This window comes from Cervus canadensis, chromosome 1, assembly GCF_019320065.1.
Source record: "Cervus canadensis isolate Bull #8, Minnesota chromosome 1, ASM1932006v1, whole genome shotgun sequence".
NCBI classification, from domain to species: Eukaryota; Metazoa; Chordata; class Mammalia; order Artiodactyla; family Cervidae; genus Cervus; species Cervus canadensis.
The window spans coordinates 11871031-11888529 of NC_057386.1; the positions used below are offsets into that span (position 1 = coordinate 11871031).

At 47.8% G+C, this 17499-nt stretch overlaps 1 pseudogene; it reads right to left on the minus strand.

The window, feature by feature from the left end:
* Positions 1–15585, minus strand: part of LOC122441694 — a 25132-nt pseudogene extending 9547 nt beyond the window's left edge.
* Positions 15586–17499: the final 1914 nt, after the last annotated feature.

The following is a 17499-nucleotide window of genomic DNA, read 5'->3' on the forward strand; positions in this document are numbered from 1 at the left end:
TTTCTTTGAAAAGATTAATCAAAATGACAAATTCATAGCAAGACTGATAAATGGGGACATCACTACAGACCTTGCAGACACCAAAAGAGAGGTAAGGGAATATTACAAACAACTGTAAAACATAATGTGACGATTTAGATGAACTGGAACAAGTCCTAGAAAAATTACAAACCACCACAACTTATCCAGTTTAGAATGGATCATGGGAATAGCCCCATAACTATTATGGACAGTGAAGCCATAATCTCCCAAAGGTTTGGGTCTCCCGAAGGAAGACCCAACCAGCCCAGGTGGTTTCATGGAGAATTCTACCAAACATTTAAAGAAAAACTTTATGCAATCTCATCCAGAAAACAAGAGGAGGAGATACTTCTCAATTTATTTCGTGAAGTTAGTATAGTCCAGATACCATAACCAAATAAAGACAATAAAAAATAAGAAAATGGGAGAAAAACTTCTCTTATGATATAGATGCAAAAGCCTATAGCTAACATTATATACTTAGTAGTGAAAGACTGAATACTTTCCCTGTAAATTAGAACGAGGCAAGACTGTCTGTTCACTCTCACCATCCTTATGCAGTGTAGGATTGGATGCAGTTTCTAGCCAGTGAATGAAGGCAAGAAAATATAAGGCATTCATGCATGAGAAGGAAGAAATAAAACTGCCCCTATTTCAGATGATATGACTCTCAATGTAGAAAATCCCAAGAACACTACCAAAAAAAAACAAACAAACAAACAAAAAAAAACCTCCTATAACTAAAATTTCTTTTTATGTAAAAAGATAGTTGGGGTTTTTTAAAGAATGCCATATTCCTAGAAACTAAAATGTGTACTCTCCTAAATAACAGCTGCTAAAGAGATAATCACAATGGAAACTGAAAATTTTTGAATTGCCCAACAATGAAAATATGACACGTTGAAAGTTGCAACACTGAAGGGAAGCTTATAGCCTTAAAGCATTATAGCATTTATCACAAAACTGAAAGGGTTAAAAAAAATAATCTAAGTATTCAATTTAAGCAATTACAAAAAGGGCAGAGTAAATCCCAGAGAGCAGAAGGAAGTACCAAAGGTAAGAACAGAAAGGAAAGAAATGGAAATTGACTAACAAAAACTCAGAACTGGTACCTTAGGGGACTTCCTTGACGGCTCAGTGGTTAAGACTTTGTGCTCCCAATTCAGGGGGTGCACGTTCGATCCTTGGTTGGGGAACAAAGATCCCACAGGTCATGCAACATGGCCAAAAGTAAATGAATAAATTACTTAACTTTAAAAACTGGTACTTTAAAAAGACGTGTCATGTCATCACACCACTAACATGTCCAACAGGACAATGAGAAAAGACATGAATCTGCAATGAAAGAGAAAAACATGTAAAAGAAATATTATATATTGAAATTATTAGTGAATCCTACAAACAACTTGATACCAGTACATTTGAAAGGGAAAAAGAAATGGGTAACATTCTAGAAAAACACAGAGAGACTGAATAAACTGGGACCATGACTACTAGCAGGCTTCCCAGGTGGTGCAGTGGTAAAGAATCTGCCTGCCAATGCAAAAGATGCAAGAGATGCAGGTTCGATCCCTGGGTAGGGAAGATCCTCTGGAGGAAAAAATGGCAACCCACTCTGATATTCTTGCCTGGGGAATTCCATGGACAGAGGAGCCTGGAAGGCCACAGTCTAGGGGGTCACAAGGAGTCTGACACAACTGAGAATGCACACGTGCACGCGCACACACACACACACACATAGCTACTAGATATGCCAACAGAACTCAGCTAGCCCCAAACGGCCAGGACTTGGCCAATACCTGCCAGCTTCCCTAATTTCTGCCTCCACTTCCGGCTCAGGACCAACCAGAGAAAGTCAAGTATGCTGCCGTAACCAACCAGATGGGTTGCAGCACCTCCAGTCAGCTGCCCACCGCTTCCCCAAGCCCATAGCCCCCTGTCGGGGTGCACCTGAGCCCTCCTGAGCCCCTCTTTCATGATGGAGCTGCCCCCTCCTTTGTCTGCTTTGAATCTCTCCAGCATGCAAGTGAGGGGGCTACCTCCCTATCAGAGCAAGGTGAGCATGTAGCCCCGCTTGTTCTCATTTACATGGTCTTTGGTTACTGCCACAATGTTTGGCCAAAACTCACACACAAGCACACCAGATCTGGCTGGTTTCACAGGTGAATTTTTACTGTGATTATGGAACAGAAAACTCCCTGTCTTAAAAATTTCAGAGACTTCCTGGCGGTCCAATGGTTAAGACTCTCAGCTTTGAGGGGGAATGGGTTTGACCTCAGATCAGGGGGAATGACAAAGGGGAATGGGTTTGACCTCAGATCAAGGAGGACCGCTCATACTATGTGGCACAGCCAAAAAAAAAAAAAAAGTTAAAAAAAAAATCATGGAAGGCTAGCATGATCTCAACTCCAAAATGAAAGTTAAAAGACCAATCTAATTCCTGATGGTGAATGCAGAAAACCCAAAGAAACTGTTAATAAATTGAAGTCAGCTATATAACAAAAAAATGTTAGATCTCTGACCATATTGAGCTTACAGTGGGATTTCAATGTCAGGGAACTGATGAATGTACTTCTCATTACAGGTTAAAAGAAAACAAAATCCACAATCATCTGAACAGCTGCAGAAGGAGGACTTGAGACAATTGAACACTCATTTGTGATTTTTAAAAAATTGTCTAGCAACCTAGGAGTAGAAGAACAACTTGTTGATCTGATAAAGGGCATTGCCTTAAAAAGATACAGTAAAATTAAAACCCATAAATTATGGGAGGAAAGACAGACATTTGATCATACAACAATTTTTGGAATTATGCATGGCAAAACATTCTATAAAGAAATACAAACATGCACACAACAGACCGGAGAAAACATTTGCAAAGTATATGGAAAAAAGTTCCTAATATACTAACTGCTCTTACAAATCACTAAGAAAAAAACCCACCTGATAGAAAAATGGGCTAAGATTGCAAAACTTTTCTGAGCTATAGACTCTGCACTGGGCTTCCTAGGTGGTTCAGTGGTAAAGAATTGCTTACGATGCGGGAGACTCGGGTTCAATCCCTGGGTTGGGAAGAGCCCCTGGAGGAAGGCACAGCAGCCCACTCCAGTATTCTTGCCTGGAGAATACTTGCCTTATGGTTGGCTCCATAAGGTCACAAAGAGTTGGACACGACTGAAGTGACTGAGCACACACACATGCAGACCCTGCGTTAATCAGGAATATTTTGATTACATAGTACAGAAACCCAGTTCAAACTGATTTATGCACAGGGGAATGTATTGACTCACCTGGACATAAGGCATGACTTAATCCAGGTGTGTCATCCATCTCTCTTCCTGTTTCAGTCTGACTTTCCTCCACATGGCTTCATTCCTAGGCAGTTTCTCCTCAAATCCTGGCCACACGGTGCCAGCTCAGCGTCTCCACGGACAAGTGAGAGCAGGCCTGGGTGACTTCTCATTGCCCCCACCTGAGCCATTTGCCTCCGTGAATCAACTTCAGCTGCCAAGGACAGGCTGGCTGGCCAAGTCTGGGTTTCTAACCTCCCCTAGACTAAGAGTGGGGAGAGAGACCCCAAAGGGAAACCAAAATACTCTTACCAGAAAAGAGCTGAGGACTGCAGAATGTTAGGCGGGCAAAAGGGAGCTCAGCCCATCCCAATCCTATTTAGAAATTAAAACAGGTCTGGATGGCCTTTTGCTCAAAAGAATTTCTTCTTCTACAGAATGATTTGAAACATCTATTGTGTGCTTTTTTTTTTTCCACAAAAAAAAATTGTATTACGTGTTGTCATCAGTACCACAATCTATTATGTACTTTAAAATACAGAGTACTTGCCCTTCTGGTGCCTCCAGACGTGGATTCTAATTAACTAATTGCATAAACGCCATGGAAGCAAAATAGGAAGGGACTTCTGGGAGCCTGCCTGGGTTTCTGGGAGGAATTCTGAGAGGCCCGAAGAAAAGCAGGAGGGAGGCAGGAGAGCTCCATGTGGAGAACCTGGCGCTTGCCAAACCTCTGCAGTGGGCGGGAGCTTGGGAGCTGAGTCCCAGGATGGAAGCCAGTGGGTGGAGGGCAGAAGATGGGCCAACAGGGCCTGGGTTATGAGGTCAGACACTGTTAGAGGGCCTTGATCAGGGCTGTGACTAGGTCAGGCGTGGATATTAAAGGATTCTCGGGGCTGGCAGTTCATCAATTAAATATAGAGTTACCATTGTTGTCATTGTTTAGTCACTAAGAGTTGCTATGAAAGTGAAAGTGGTAAGTCACTCAGTCGTGTCCAACTCTCTGCGACCCCAAGGACTATAGCCCGCCAGGCTCCTCTGTCCAGGGATTTCTCCAGGCAAAAGTACTGGAGTGGGTAGCCATTCCCATCTTCCTGACCCAGGGATTGAACCCAATTCTCACACATTGCAGGCAGATTCTTTACCAGCTGAGCCACCAAGGAAGCCCTAAGAATTATCATGTTACCTAGCAATTCCTCTTCTGGGTTTATTCCCAAGAGAAATGAAAACACGTGTCCACGTGAAAGGCTGTTAGGTTTATTCCCAAGAGAAATGAAAACACGTGTCCACGTGAAAGGCTGTTAAACGGGTGATCACAGCCACCTTATCACAGTTGCCAAAAGTTCGTCTGTGTATGAAGGGATAAACAAATCGTGGTCCATCCATTCAATGGGTGGACCTACCCAGCTTTTAAAGGGAATGAAACCCTCACACCCGCTAAAACACAGCTACACCCTAAAGACATTAAGCTCAGTGAAAAGAGTCAGACAAACTCATAGAGACAGAGAGTTTATTAGCACTTGCCTAGGGCTGGGAGGGAAGGACGGCTGAGGGATTGGGGCCAGAAGGCAGGAGGTTTTCTTTTGAAGTGATGAAATGTTCTAAAAATTAACTGTGGTGACAGCTGCATGGCTGTGAACACACTAAAAACCACTGAACTGTACGCTTCAGATGAGTGAATTATATGGTATGTGAATTCAGTTCAGTTCAGTTCAGTCGCTCAGTCGTGTCCGACTCTTTGCGACCCAATGAATCCCAGCACACCAGGCCTCCCTGTCCATCACCAACTCCCAGAGTTTACTCAAACTCATGTCCATCAAGTCGGTGATGCCATCCAGCCATCTCATCCTCTGTCGTCCCCTTCTCCTCCTGCCCCCAACCCCTCCCAGCATCAGGGTCTTTTCCAATGAGTCAACTCTTCGCATGAGGTGGCCAAAGTATTGGAGTTTCAGCTTCAGCATCAGTCCTTCCAATGAACACCCAGGACTGATCTCCTTTAGGATGGACTGGTTGGATCTCCTTGCAGTCCAAGGGACTCTCAAGAGTCTTCTCCAACACCACAGTTCAAAAGCATCAATTTTTCGGCGCTCAGCTTTCGTCACAGTCCAACTCTCACATCCATACATGACCACTGGAAAAACCATAGCCTTGACTAGACGGACCTTTGTTGACAAAGTAATGTCTCTGCTTTTTAATATGCTGTCTAGGTTGGTCATAACTTTCCTTCCAAGGAGTAAGCGTCTTTTAATTTCATGGCTGCAGTCACCATCTGCAGTGATTTTGGAGCCCAATAAAATAAAGTCTGACACTGTTTCCACTGTTTCCCCATCTATTTGCCCATGAAGTGATGGGACCAGATGCCATGTCTTAGTTTTCTGAATGTTGAGCTTTTTAAGCCAACTTTTTCACTCTCCTCTTTCACTTTCATCAGAGGCTTTTTAGTTCCTCTTCACTTTCTGCCATAAGGGTGGTGTCATCTGCATATCTGAGGTTATTGATAGTTCTCCCAGTAAACTTGATTCCAGCTTGTGCTTCTTCCAGCCCAGCATTTCTCATGATGTACTCTGCATATAAGTTAAATAAGCAGGGTGACAATATACAGCCTTGACATACTCCTTTTCCTATTGGAACCAGTCTGTTGTTCCATGTCCAGTTCTAACTGTTGCTTCCTGACCTGCATATAGGTTTCTTCCAGTGGCCACAGGACTGGAAAAGGTCAGTTTTCATTCCAATCCCAAAGAAAGGCAATCCCAAAGAATGCTCAAACTGCCACACAATTGCACTCATCTCACACGCTAGTAAAGTAATGCTCAAAATTCTCCAAGCCAGGCTTCAGCAATACGTGAACCATGAACTTCCAGATGTTCAAGCTGGTTTTAGAAAAGGCAGAGGAACCAGAAATCAAATTGCCAACATTCACTGGATCATTAAAAAAGCAAGAGAGTTCCAGAAAAACATCTATTTCTGCTTTATTGACTATGACAAAGCCTTTGACTGTGTGGATCACAATAAACTGTGGAAAATCCTGAAAGAGATGGGAATACCAGACCACCTGACCTGCCTCTTGAGAAACCTATATGCATTGCAGATCAGGAAGCAACAGTTAGAACTGGACATGGAACAACAGACTGGTTCCAAATAGGAAAAGAAATACTTCAAGGTATGTGAATTACGTCTCAACAAAGCTGTTAAAACAAAACAGGGACTTCCCTGATGGTCCAGTGGTTAAGGTCCTCTGCCTTCCAATGCAGGGCACATGGGTTCCAACCTTGGTCCAGGAAGATCCCACAGGCCACGGAGCAACTAAATCCATGAGCCCTAAAACCCACACACCACAATGAAGAGTAGCCCCCACTTGCCACAACTAGAGAGAGCCCTCGAGCAGCAACGAAGACCCAGTGCAGCCAAATTAAAGAATGATTTATTTAAAAAAAAAAAAGACAGTGCTTGCAGGTGAGTTAGGAATGCAGAAGCTGAGTGGAGTGGGGGACCCCCGGGAAACAGATGCAGTCCACTGCTGACTCGGGCCACATCCCGGCGGGGAGGAGTCCACTGCTCTCACAGAAGTAGCATCTTCTCACCCACAACATGGCCCCAGGCAGAATGACAGGTAGAATCTGTGAGGCTGGGACAAAAGGAGCCTCCCCTTCCCCATCCTACCTGCCATCTACCCAGTTGTTTTTGCTTTTTCAGTCTGATGGGTTTGATTTTTATTGTGAGGTAATTCAACCAATCTCAAGTATTTTCTGACATAAATTCAATGGAAGTTTCAATCTTGCCTCTTTTTTGTGTGTGTGGAGTATGGTTTATTAAGCTGTGCCTTAGTACAGGTTGCTGGGGCTTGCCCACAGTGCTTTTAATGGACAAGGCCCTGATGTGCTGCCAACTTTTCTTGAGCAATGACACCAGGAAGTTGACAGCCAAGTGGATGTTGTACACAGCTCCCCATCTGTCATCTTCACATGGCCAACAGCCACTGCCAGACACAGCAGCTTCTTCATCTGGATCATGGACTTCTTCCAGATCATGGACTTCACTTCATCAACTTTGGCCACCATGTTCCTACTGTGGGTCAGCAAGGATGGGAACTTGCCAGCCTTGTTCAGGTCTGGGCTCAGGATTCGTGGGATCTGCTTAATCACAGAGAGACCCTGAAGCCAGAAAAGGATCATACTTCTTGGCCAGCTTCTTGACCAGCTTCTTACTCTTGTTTCTTCTTACTCTTCTTGAGTTTCTTCAGCGCCTTGCTGTCCGTGGGGGATTTCCAAGCCTTGGCCTTATCACAGTGCTGCTGGTCCCCCAGGACACATATTTGGGGCGGGGAGTGGACACCACAAGTGGGACATTAAGCCTGACAGTGCCTGGGAAGCATTTGTCCTTCTGAGGGGCATAGTTCTTCAGGCTGCCCTGAAGCTCCACCGTCTCCAAACACTTCTGGTGCTTGCGCTGTTCCCGGACAGGACTTCCTGCACTGCCTTATAGAGGGTGTCTCAGCAAAAATAAACTCAAAATGGATTAAAGATCTAAATGTAAGACCAGAAACTATAAAACTCCTAGAGGAGAACATAGGCAAAACACTCTCCGACATAAATCACAGCAAGATCCTCTATGACCCACCTCCCAGAATATTGGAAATAAAAGCAAAACTAAACAAATGGGACCTAATGAAACTTAAAAGCTTTTGCACTACAAAGGAAACTATAAGTAAGGTGAAAAGACAGCCCTCAGATTGGGAGAAAATAATAGCAAATGAAGAAACAGACAAAGGATTAATCTCAAAAATATACAAGCAACTCCTGCAGCTCAATTCCAGAAAAATAAATGACCCAATCAAAAAATGGGCCAAAGAACTAAACAGACATTTCTCCAAAGAAGACATACAGATGGCTACCAAACACATGAAAAGATGCTCAACATCACTCATTATTAGAGAAATGCAAATCAAAACCACAATGAGGTACCATTACACGCCAGTCAGGATGGCTGCTATCCAAAAGTCTACAAGCAATAAATGCTGGAGAGGGTGTGGAGAAAAGGGAACCCTCTTACACTGTTGGTGGGAATGCAAACTAGTACAGCCGCTATGGAAAAACAGTGTGGAGATTTCTTAAAAAACTGGAAATAGAACTGCCATATGACCCAGCAATCCCACTTCTGGGCATACACACTGAGGAAACCAGATCTGAAAGAGACACGTGCACCCCAATGTTCATCGCAGCACTGTTTATAATAGCCAGGACATGGAAGCAACCTAGATGCCCATCAGCAGATGAATGGATAAGGAAGCTGTGGTACATATACACCATGGAATATTACTCAGCCATTAAAAAGAATTCATTTGAATCAGTCTAATGAGATGGATGAAACTGGAGCCCATTATACAGAGTGAAGTAAGCCAGAAAGATAAAGAACATTACAGCATACTAACACATATATATGGAATTTAGAAAGATGGTAACGATAACCCTATATGCAAAACAGAAAAAGAGACACAGAAATACAGAACAGACTTTTGAACTCTGTGGGAGAAGGTGAGGGTGGGATGTTTCAAAAGAACAGCATGTATACTATCTATGGTGAAACAGATCCCCAGCCCAGGTGGGATGCATGAGACAAGTGCTCGGGCCTGGTGCACTGGGAAGACCCAGAGGAATCGGGTGGAGAGGGAGATGGGAGGGGGGATCGGGATGGGGAATACGTGTAAATCTATGGCTGATTCATGTCAATGTATGACAAAACCCACTGAAATGTTGTGAAGTAATTAGCCTCCAACTAATAAAAAATTAAAAAAAAAAAAAAGAGGGTGTCTCAGGAGACTGCTGCTCATCGTTCCTTGAGCCGTGAAAACCAAAAAAGAGTGCCTCTTTTTTTTTTTTAATTGGAGTATAATTGCTTTATCATGTTGTTAGTTTCTGCTCTACAATGGATTGAATCAGCTATATGTATACATATATCCCCTCCGTCTTGGACCTCCCTTCCACCGCCCCCCCATCCCACATCTCTAGGTCATCACAGAGCACCGAGCTGAGTTCCCTGGGCTATACAGAAGGTTCCCACTACTGTTTTACACATGGTGGTGTATATTTGTGGCTTCCCTGGTAGCTCAGATGGTAAAGAATCGCCTGCAATGCAGCAGACCCAGCTTCGAACCCTGGGTCGGGAAGATCCCCTGAAGAAGGGAAAGGCTACCCACTCCAGTATTCTTGCCCGGAGAATTCCATTGACAGAGGAGCCTGGCGGGCTACAGTCCATGGGGTCGCAAAGATTGGAGATGACTAAGCAACTAACACACTTTTTCACTTTCAGTATATGTATATCGATCCCAATCTCCCAATTCATCCCACCATCCCCAGTTGTTTGACCCCGTCTGTGTCCCAGCTAGAAAGTCAACTCCACGAGAGGAGGGCTGAGCATTTTCTTTGGCTGTGTCCTTCCAGCCATGAGGTCCATCGGGACCTGGCTCAGCTGGGCTCCCTGTGGTTTGCTAAGTGAATGAATGAGTGAACAGATGAGGGAGTGAGTGAGGGAGAAAATAGATGGGAGAAGCAGCTGGGCCTGGGTGGGTCCACCCAGCAGGCCGGTTGCCAAACAGAAAGCTGGCCACTCCCCGAGTGGCCGCTGGGTGGCAGCCTGGTGACACTATGGCCAGAGGGCTCGGAGCCGGAGGTGTAGGGAGGCCCAATGATGGGGGCACTGCTGCCTAGGAGGGGCTAAGGGGGCTCCCCTTTGCAAGGCTGCCTTCCAAGGTGAAAGGAGGATGACCAAAGGAGAAGCTGGCTGGAACATTTTCTAGGAACAGCAGTGGTCTAGAAAAGTGTTAATGCAAAACTCCAAAATGCCAGGGTCTAGATCCCATCAAAGCCACCCACCCAGGGTAAAACCCAGTGCCTTCAGAGAGAGGGCAGCGGCCTGGCCCAGGTGGGAGGAGAACTCAGGTTTCAGGACAGGGTCTCCTCCAGACCCTCAGCCTTCCTGGAGCTCAGCCAACCTTAGGGAGAGGGGATATGACCCAGGTCCACGGCTGGACCATCCACCAGCATCGCCAGTGCCCAGTGTGGGCTATTGGGCTGATGGGAGAGAGGATTCAGACCTCAGAGCCTTATTCATGGAGGAGGGGGCAGGCAGGATGGGGAGGGGGGGCAACCCACGACGGCTCACATGGTGCCATGATCAAGCCTGGAAGGGCCAGCAGGTGACTGGGTGGAGAGTGCAGAGCCATTTCGTGTGGTCTGAGAGTTGGCTGGGAAAGATGATGGAAGGGGGCAAGACCAGACCCTGTGGCCAGTCTGTCGCATGGAGAGTGTCTATCTGTTCTGAATGTTGCTGGGGACAGTGGGGGTTCTGCAGCAGGGCTTGATCCGAGCTGGCTTGGGGGCAGAGTGTGGACAGAAGGCTCTGGCTGCCTTTAGTGAATAATTTTGGGGTTGTGATGGTGGGGTTCCAGTGGAACAAGGGAGGGTTGGGAGGAGAGAGGGCTTCAGAGGAAAGCCATTACCGTAGGCCCTGGGGGCACTGAACACGGGGTATAGTGAAGGGGTGCTGAGAGGAGCCTGGTCAAGTTCCCAGTGTGGTCTCCGGGGTCTTTGTGTCCTCCCTTCACCCTTCAACCTCCCTCTTCTGCCCTGTGGGCGACCAGCTCCTTCCTCACATAAGCCAACTGGGCACAGTTTTATTTTCCAGACCCTAGGAGGGTGACCAGGAAGCCCAGGACCCTGGTGAGGCTCCCTCTCTCCCAGAAGCCAACACAGAGCCCCCAGTGAGGGAAACTGGAGGACTAGCCACCCTTGCCTACACTGCCACGCAGGGCCACTGCAGGGGCCACACCTGGCAGCAGTGGATAGCTATCTCTGTGGTTAGCTATCTCTGTGGCAGCAATGGTTAGCTATCTCTGCACCCTGGTGGGGGGGGGGGGACCCACCTCCCACAACAGCTCCCAGTGTCCAGGCTCAGCCCTGGACCCCATCATTGAGATCTGGTCACTGTGGGCTCTATAGGCCAGCCCCTCCAGAGGGTCCACCAGGCCCCGGTGAGGGTCAGGGTCAGGCCGAACCCTAAAGAATTTTGTTTTTCCATCCATTTATCCTTCCAGCCAGCTAGTTGAGTTTCCAACAACTCACAACCAGAAACATCTTTCCTGTTTCCCAATATTAGAGTTGGCGGCAGCAGCTGAGGAGACAGGGCCCCAGGGCAGGGGAACATGCCGCCACTTCCCCTCTGATGAGGACGCAGGAAGAACGCTCCCTGGGTGGGTGTCTGCAGGACGCAGTGGAGGCTGAGGGGGGAGCTGACCTGCTGGGCTGCTGCGCTCAGGCCCCCACCCTCCGGCCCCTCCGCCACCGCTTGGTTGCTTGGTCGAATTCACGGCTGTCCGTGATTCAGCTGGTGCTGGCGGCGGTCATGCTCCGGAATTAAACAAGGGTATGAATTTGCTGTCTGGCTCAGGAAACTCAAACAGGGGCTCTGTATCAACCTAGAGCGGCAGGATGAGAAGGGAGATGGGAGGGAGGTTCAAAAGGGAGGAGATACATGTATACCTATGGCTGATTCATGCTGAAGTTTGACAGAAAATAACAACATTCTGTAAACCAATTATCCTTCAATAAAAAAAATAAATAATAAAAATTTTTAAAAAGAGTTAAAAAAAGGGGGGTATGATGTGTACGAGCCTCCCTGCATCTTAAGACTTAAAAATTTTTTCATTCTGGTAAAATACAATAAAATATAACAAGTAATATAAATACAAAGAGAAAGCCCACTTGCAGCAACCAAGACCCAGCAGAGCCAAAAACTAAAATAAATAATAAATATTTTTTTTAAAAAATAGTGATGCTATGAAATGAATGTACACATATCTGTTCAAGCCCCATATTCAGTTCTTTTGGGAATACACCCAGGAGTGGACTTGCTGGATCACATGGTGATTCCATGTCTAACTTTTTTTTTTTCATTTATTTTTATTAGTTGGAGGCTAATTACTTTACAGTATTGTAGTGGTTTTTGTCATACATTGACATGAATCAGCCATGGATTTACATGTATTCCCCATCCCGATCCCCCCTCCCACCTCCCTCTCTACCTGATCCCTCTGGGTCTTCCCAGTGCACCAGGCCCAAGCACTTGTCTCATGCATCCAACCTGGGCTGGTGATCTGTTTCACCCTAGATAATATACATGTTTCGATGCTGTTCTCTCGAAACATCATGTCTAACTTTTTAAGGACTCTGTCTCTTAGGTCTTTAAGACTCTGGACGCCCCCACCCAACAGGGAGGCCTCATGGTTCCTTCGTGTCTTGGTCTCAGGGTCAACACCCTCATCTGCAGCTCTGGAGACATCTGAGTGGTCTCCTCTGTCCTGGGTCGAGGCTCGGGTCTAGAGTGTCAGGGAAGGGTTACCCACCCTTGACCTTTCTAAGGGATAAAAGTGAAGCGATGCCCACCCCCACTCCCTGAGGGGGCTCCTCTAACTGCCCCAGGGCCCTACCCTGTCATCCACGCCCTCATGAAGTCCTCTCTACTGAGTGCACACTTGACTTGCCTCTAATATAAGGTGACAAAGTGACAGGATGTCCCTTGTGAGACTGGACATTAAAGACTGGCTGCCATCTTGCTCTGGCCCCAAGGAAGGAGCCAACTGTGTCCAGCCAGCACCCAGCAAAGACCTAAGGACGTGATAGCCATGCCATGGGGGCCTGGGCGCTCCCTCCCAGGGCTTTCCTCATTGTTCTCCGTCAGCTGCAGATCCTCTTGCAAATACATCCCCCAGCTCTCCTCGTTTCCCCAGACTCTCACCCTCAGTCTCCCAGGAGCCATTCCAACGGCATCTTAGGACCAAGTCCAGGTGTCCTTGCCAAGATTTGGAAAATGCCCTTATCAATACCTTTCCCTTCCCCAGCCCAGTTCCACCACCTCCTCTAGATCCTCAATATCCACTTCCCCTCCTCCCGGATCCTGCTGACACACGCCTGCCTGGCCACAGCTCCCTGGGAAATGATCCATCTCTGCCCATCATCAGGCCACACGAGACTTGCCCCTCGTGATGGTCAGGGGTTTGGAGGGGAGGCAGGCGGACCTGGGGAAGGACACCTACCTGGTGACGCCTGTGTGGCCTGGGCAGCGGGAGGCTGGTCTCCTCCAGCCAGGCTTGTGGCCACTTCTGCTGCCAGCAGTTTCGGGAGGTCTGAGTTCCGGGGCTGAGGGTTTCCACCCTGACACCCGATCTGGCTTGCAGAGTCCACATTCTGCTATGGGTCCTGGCATAGGCCCAGGAGACGGTGAAGCACAAACGTCCTTTCCTTTGCGGCCCCACACCTCCCCAGAATCAAGTCTTTGACCCAACTACCTGCAAACCTGCCCTCTGGCTTTAGGGGCTGTGACTCTACCTACTGCATGATGGCTCTATGAGTGTCTTGGGGCTGCCACAATGGTTGGACAGACTGGGTGGCTTGAACAACAGTTTTATCAACTTACAGTCTACAGGACTTTCCTTGTGGTCCAGTGGCTAAGACTCTGAACTCCCAGTGCAGAGGGCCCAGGTTCAATCCCTGGTCCCCCATGTCACAACTAAGAGTTTGAGCGCCACACTGAAGATCACACATGCTGCAATTAAGACCCAGTGCAGCCAAATATATATATATATTTTTGTTGTCGTTGTGTCCGACTCTTTTCGACCCCATGGACTGCAGCATGCCAGGCTTCCCTGTCCTTCACCATCTCCCAGAGTTTGCCCAAGTTCCATGTTCATTGTATCAGTGATGCTGTCCAACCATCTCATCCTCTGACGCCATCTTCTGCCCTCAATCTTTCCCAGCATCAGGGACTTTTCCAATGGGTCATCTGTTCTCATCAGATGACCAAACTACTGGAGCTTCAACAACAGTCTGTCCAGTTCAGTCCTTCCAGTGAATAATCAGGGTTGATTTCCCTTAAAATTGACTAGTTTGATCTCCTTGCTGTCCAAAGGACTTTTAGGAGTCTTCTCCAGCATTACAGTTCAAAGGCATTAATTCTTTGGTGTTCTGCCTTCTTTCCAATCCAGCTCTCACAACTGTGCATGACCACTGGGAAGACCATAGCCTTGATTACATGGACTTTTGTCAGCAGAGTAATGTCTCTGCTTTTCAACACACTGTCTAGGTTTGTCATTGCTTTCCTGCCAAGAAGCAATCATCTTCTGATTTCATGGTTGCACTCACCATTCGCAGTGATTCTGGAGCCCAAGAAGAGGAAACCTGTCACTACTTTCACCTTTTCCGCTTCTATTTGTCATGCAGTAATGGGGCTGGATGACGTGATCTTAGTTTTTTTAGTATTTTTAGTTTTAAGTTGGCTCTTTCACTCTCCTCCTTCACCCTCATCAAGAGTCTCTTTAGTTCCTCTTCACTTTTTGCCATTATACACAATTTGGGGAGATACAACTCATCTGGAAACAGAGGGCTCTGGATCTCACTGGGACCCTGAACTGGCTGACCAGAGATTTCTTCGAGGCTTCAGGCCAGTCGATGTCCAACCCTTAAAACTTCTCTTTCCTCCCCCTCATCTCTCCGATGCTGAAGACAAGGCTCAACCAGCGTGTCCCTGCCCACCCGTGACTCAGGCCAGTCCACTCTAGGTGAGCAGCTGTCACGACCCCATCACCAGCTGCCTCGAGGAATGGGAATGGTGGATAAACCCCAGCTTTTTTGCTCCAGGGTTCTGTTAACTCCCACCTCTCAGAGGTTGAGGCCATCACTCAGAGAAGCCATCAGATTTTTTCTGTAGGAAGTCCATGGCATAGAGGAGCCACTGCAGGTGAGCTCTGGGGCCAGCTGGGAGAATGGGTGACAGAAGACTGGGGAAGCTAGCTAAGGAAGACCAGCTGGGCCAGCCGGTGGACCATTCTGCACCACTGGGAGAAGACACAGCCCTGGAGGCAAAGGGGAACCATCGGAGATTTTAAGAACACGGTGTGGTGGGAAGAAGTGAGGACAATCCGAAAGTGCTTATGCTTTGGGGCGAGTCTGACTCAAGCAAAGTTTCAGGCTTCATTCCCTACACTCTGGCCCCCAGCCCTGCAGGACCCCTCCCCAACTTTTCCAGCCTCCTTGTCACCCCCTTCTCCATTCCACTTGGCCTGGGCTCATTCTGCAGGAGCCCCTGGGTCCTGCCTCCTCCATTCCCACCTCACCTGTGCTCTGCATCCCGCCCTGATGGCCCAGGTGGGGGCCTGGGCTTGTCTGCCCCCCTCATCCTGGGCAGGGGCAGGGGCCGCAGCCCCAGGGCCCCTTCCTGTTGCTCCCATCGCTCTAAGTGGTTTGATTTGATTGAGCCACGCCGGATGCCACCTGATGTGACTTTGCTCAGCCTGACGAACTTGATGGTAGCTCAGGGCAAGAGTCAGCCAGCAAGATAGAGGCCAGGACCCAGAGAGTAGGGGTCACTTGCAGAGAGAACGACGGCCAGGGAGGGAGGACACTGCACCCCTCAGTCAGCCCAGGTTGAAGACTCTGGACTGGCCACTTGGCTTCCAGAGCTTCAAGCTCCTCATCTGTAAAATGGGAGCGGGGACCCCAGCCCTCTGAAGAGATTGTTCTCTAGGTCCAGTGTCCCATTTGGTCAAGACAGAGGCTTCTGGGCTTCCACTGCCTCCACCTTGGCTGAGCGGCCTCAGGCAGGCTCAACTTCTTCAGTTACCTTTTCTTAAAGAGGCCAGATCCCCACCACCACCCTCCAGGGAGAATTCAGAGAGGCCGTGGGGGAGATGGAGAAAACAAACTTGTCCTTACCAGGGGGAAAGGAAGGAGGGAAGGGTAAACTGGGAGATGGGCTTTCCAGGTGGCTCAGAATCTGCCTGCAGTGCAGGGACCCGGATCCAATCCCTAGCTCAGGAAGATCCCGTGGAGAAGGGAATGACAACCCACCGCAGCATTCTTGCCTGGAGAATCCCAGGGACAGAGGAGCCTGGCAGGCTACAGTCCATGGGGTCACAGAGTTGGACACGACTGAGCGACTAACACTTACTTACTTACTTGGATTGACCATATACACACTACTATATATAGAATACATAGAACCTACAACTTGCACAGAGAACTCTATTCAGTACTCTGTAAAGACCTGTGTGTGTGCAGTCACTCAGTTGTGTCAACCTCTTTGTGAACCCATGGATTATAGCCCACCAGGCTCCTCTGTCCATGGAATTTTTCAGGCAAGATACTGGAGCAGGTTGCCATTTCCTTCTCCAGGAGATCTTCCCAACTTGCATCTCCTGCATCTTCTGCATTGGCAGGCAGATTCTTGACCACTAGCACCACCTGAGAAGCCCTGTAAAGATCTATATGGGAATAGAATCTTAAAAATAAGTGCATGTATATGTAGGTATAACTGATTCATTTTTCTGTACAGCAGAAACTAGCACCACATTGTAAATCAACATTACTCCAATTAAAAAAAAATTTTTCTTTTTGAGAAGGCAATGGAAACCCACTCCAGTACTCTTGCCTGGAAAATCCCATTAACGGAGGAGCCTGGTAGGCTGCAGTCCATGGGGTAAAAAAAAAAAAAAAAAAAGATTATAAAAAATAATAATAATAATAATAAAAGAATACCCTAAAAAAAATTTTTTTTTTTAAAGAGGGTGAGTGGGTGGGGATTGGCCCAGGGCCCAACCTGCAGAGGACCTGGGTGAACACTAGGGGTAAGCTGACCCTCCCAGAAGATGGGCAGTGAGGGGGGACATGTCCTGGGTGCCCTAGAGGCTATCTAGACTTGGGGGTGACTGTGGCTGATTATGGTGAGCCTGGCTTCTCCCTGTTCCAGGCTCCCCCACATCTTTGAGCACATCCCCTGCCCTCTAGAGGTGGGGTCTGGGCATGGCCCATATGCACAGTGGCCACCCCAGCCTCAGTTTATCTGGAGGTCACAGATGGAGACTGGAGGTGAGTTTGGAGTGGGGTGGTCCCTGGCAGCAGGAGGGCAGCCATGGTGTCCAACAGGCAGAGGAGGCCTGCGTGGAGGGCAAGAAGAGGCAGCCTCCACCGGATTCATGGCTGTGTGAACGGACAGGCTTGGAGGGGGACTCAGGCCAGTAACCACCTGCTACCATAGCAGTGGGACCTGGGAAGACTGCTGAGGCCAGAGAGCGGCAGGGCTGGCAAAGTCCACTTGTAGGAGTTTCTCTTGTAATCAAAGTCAAGGTTAGGGGAGGAGGAGCTGG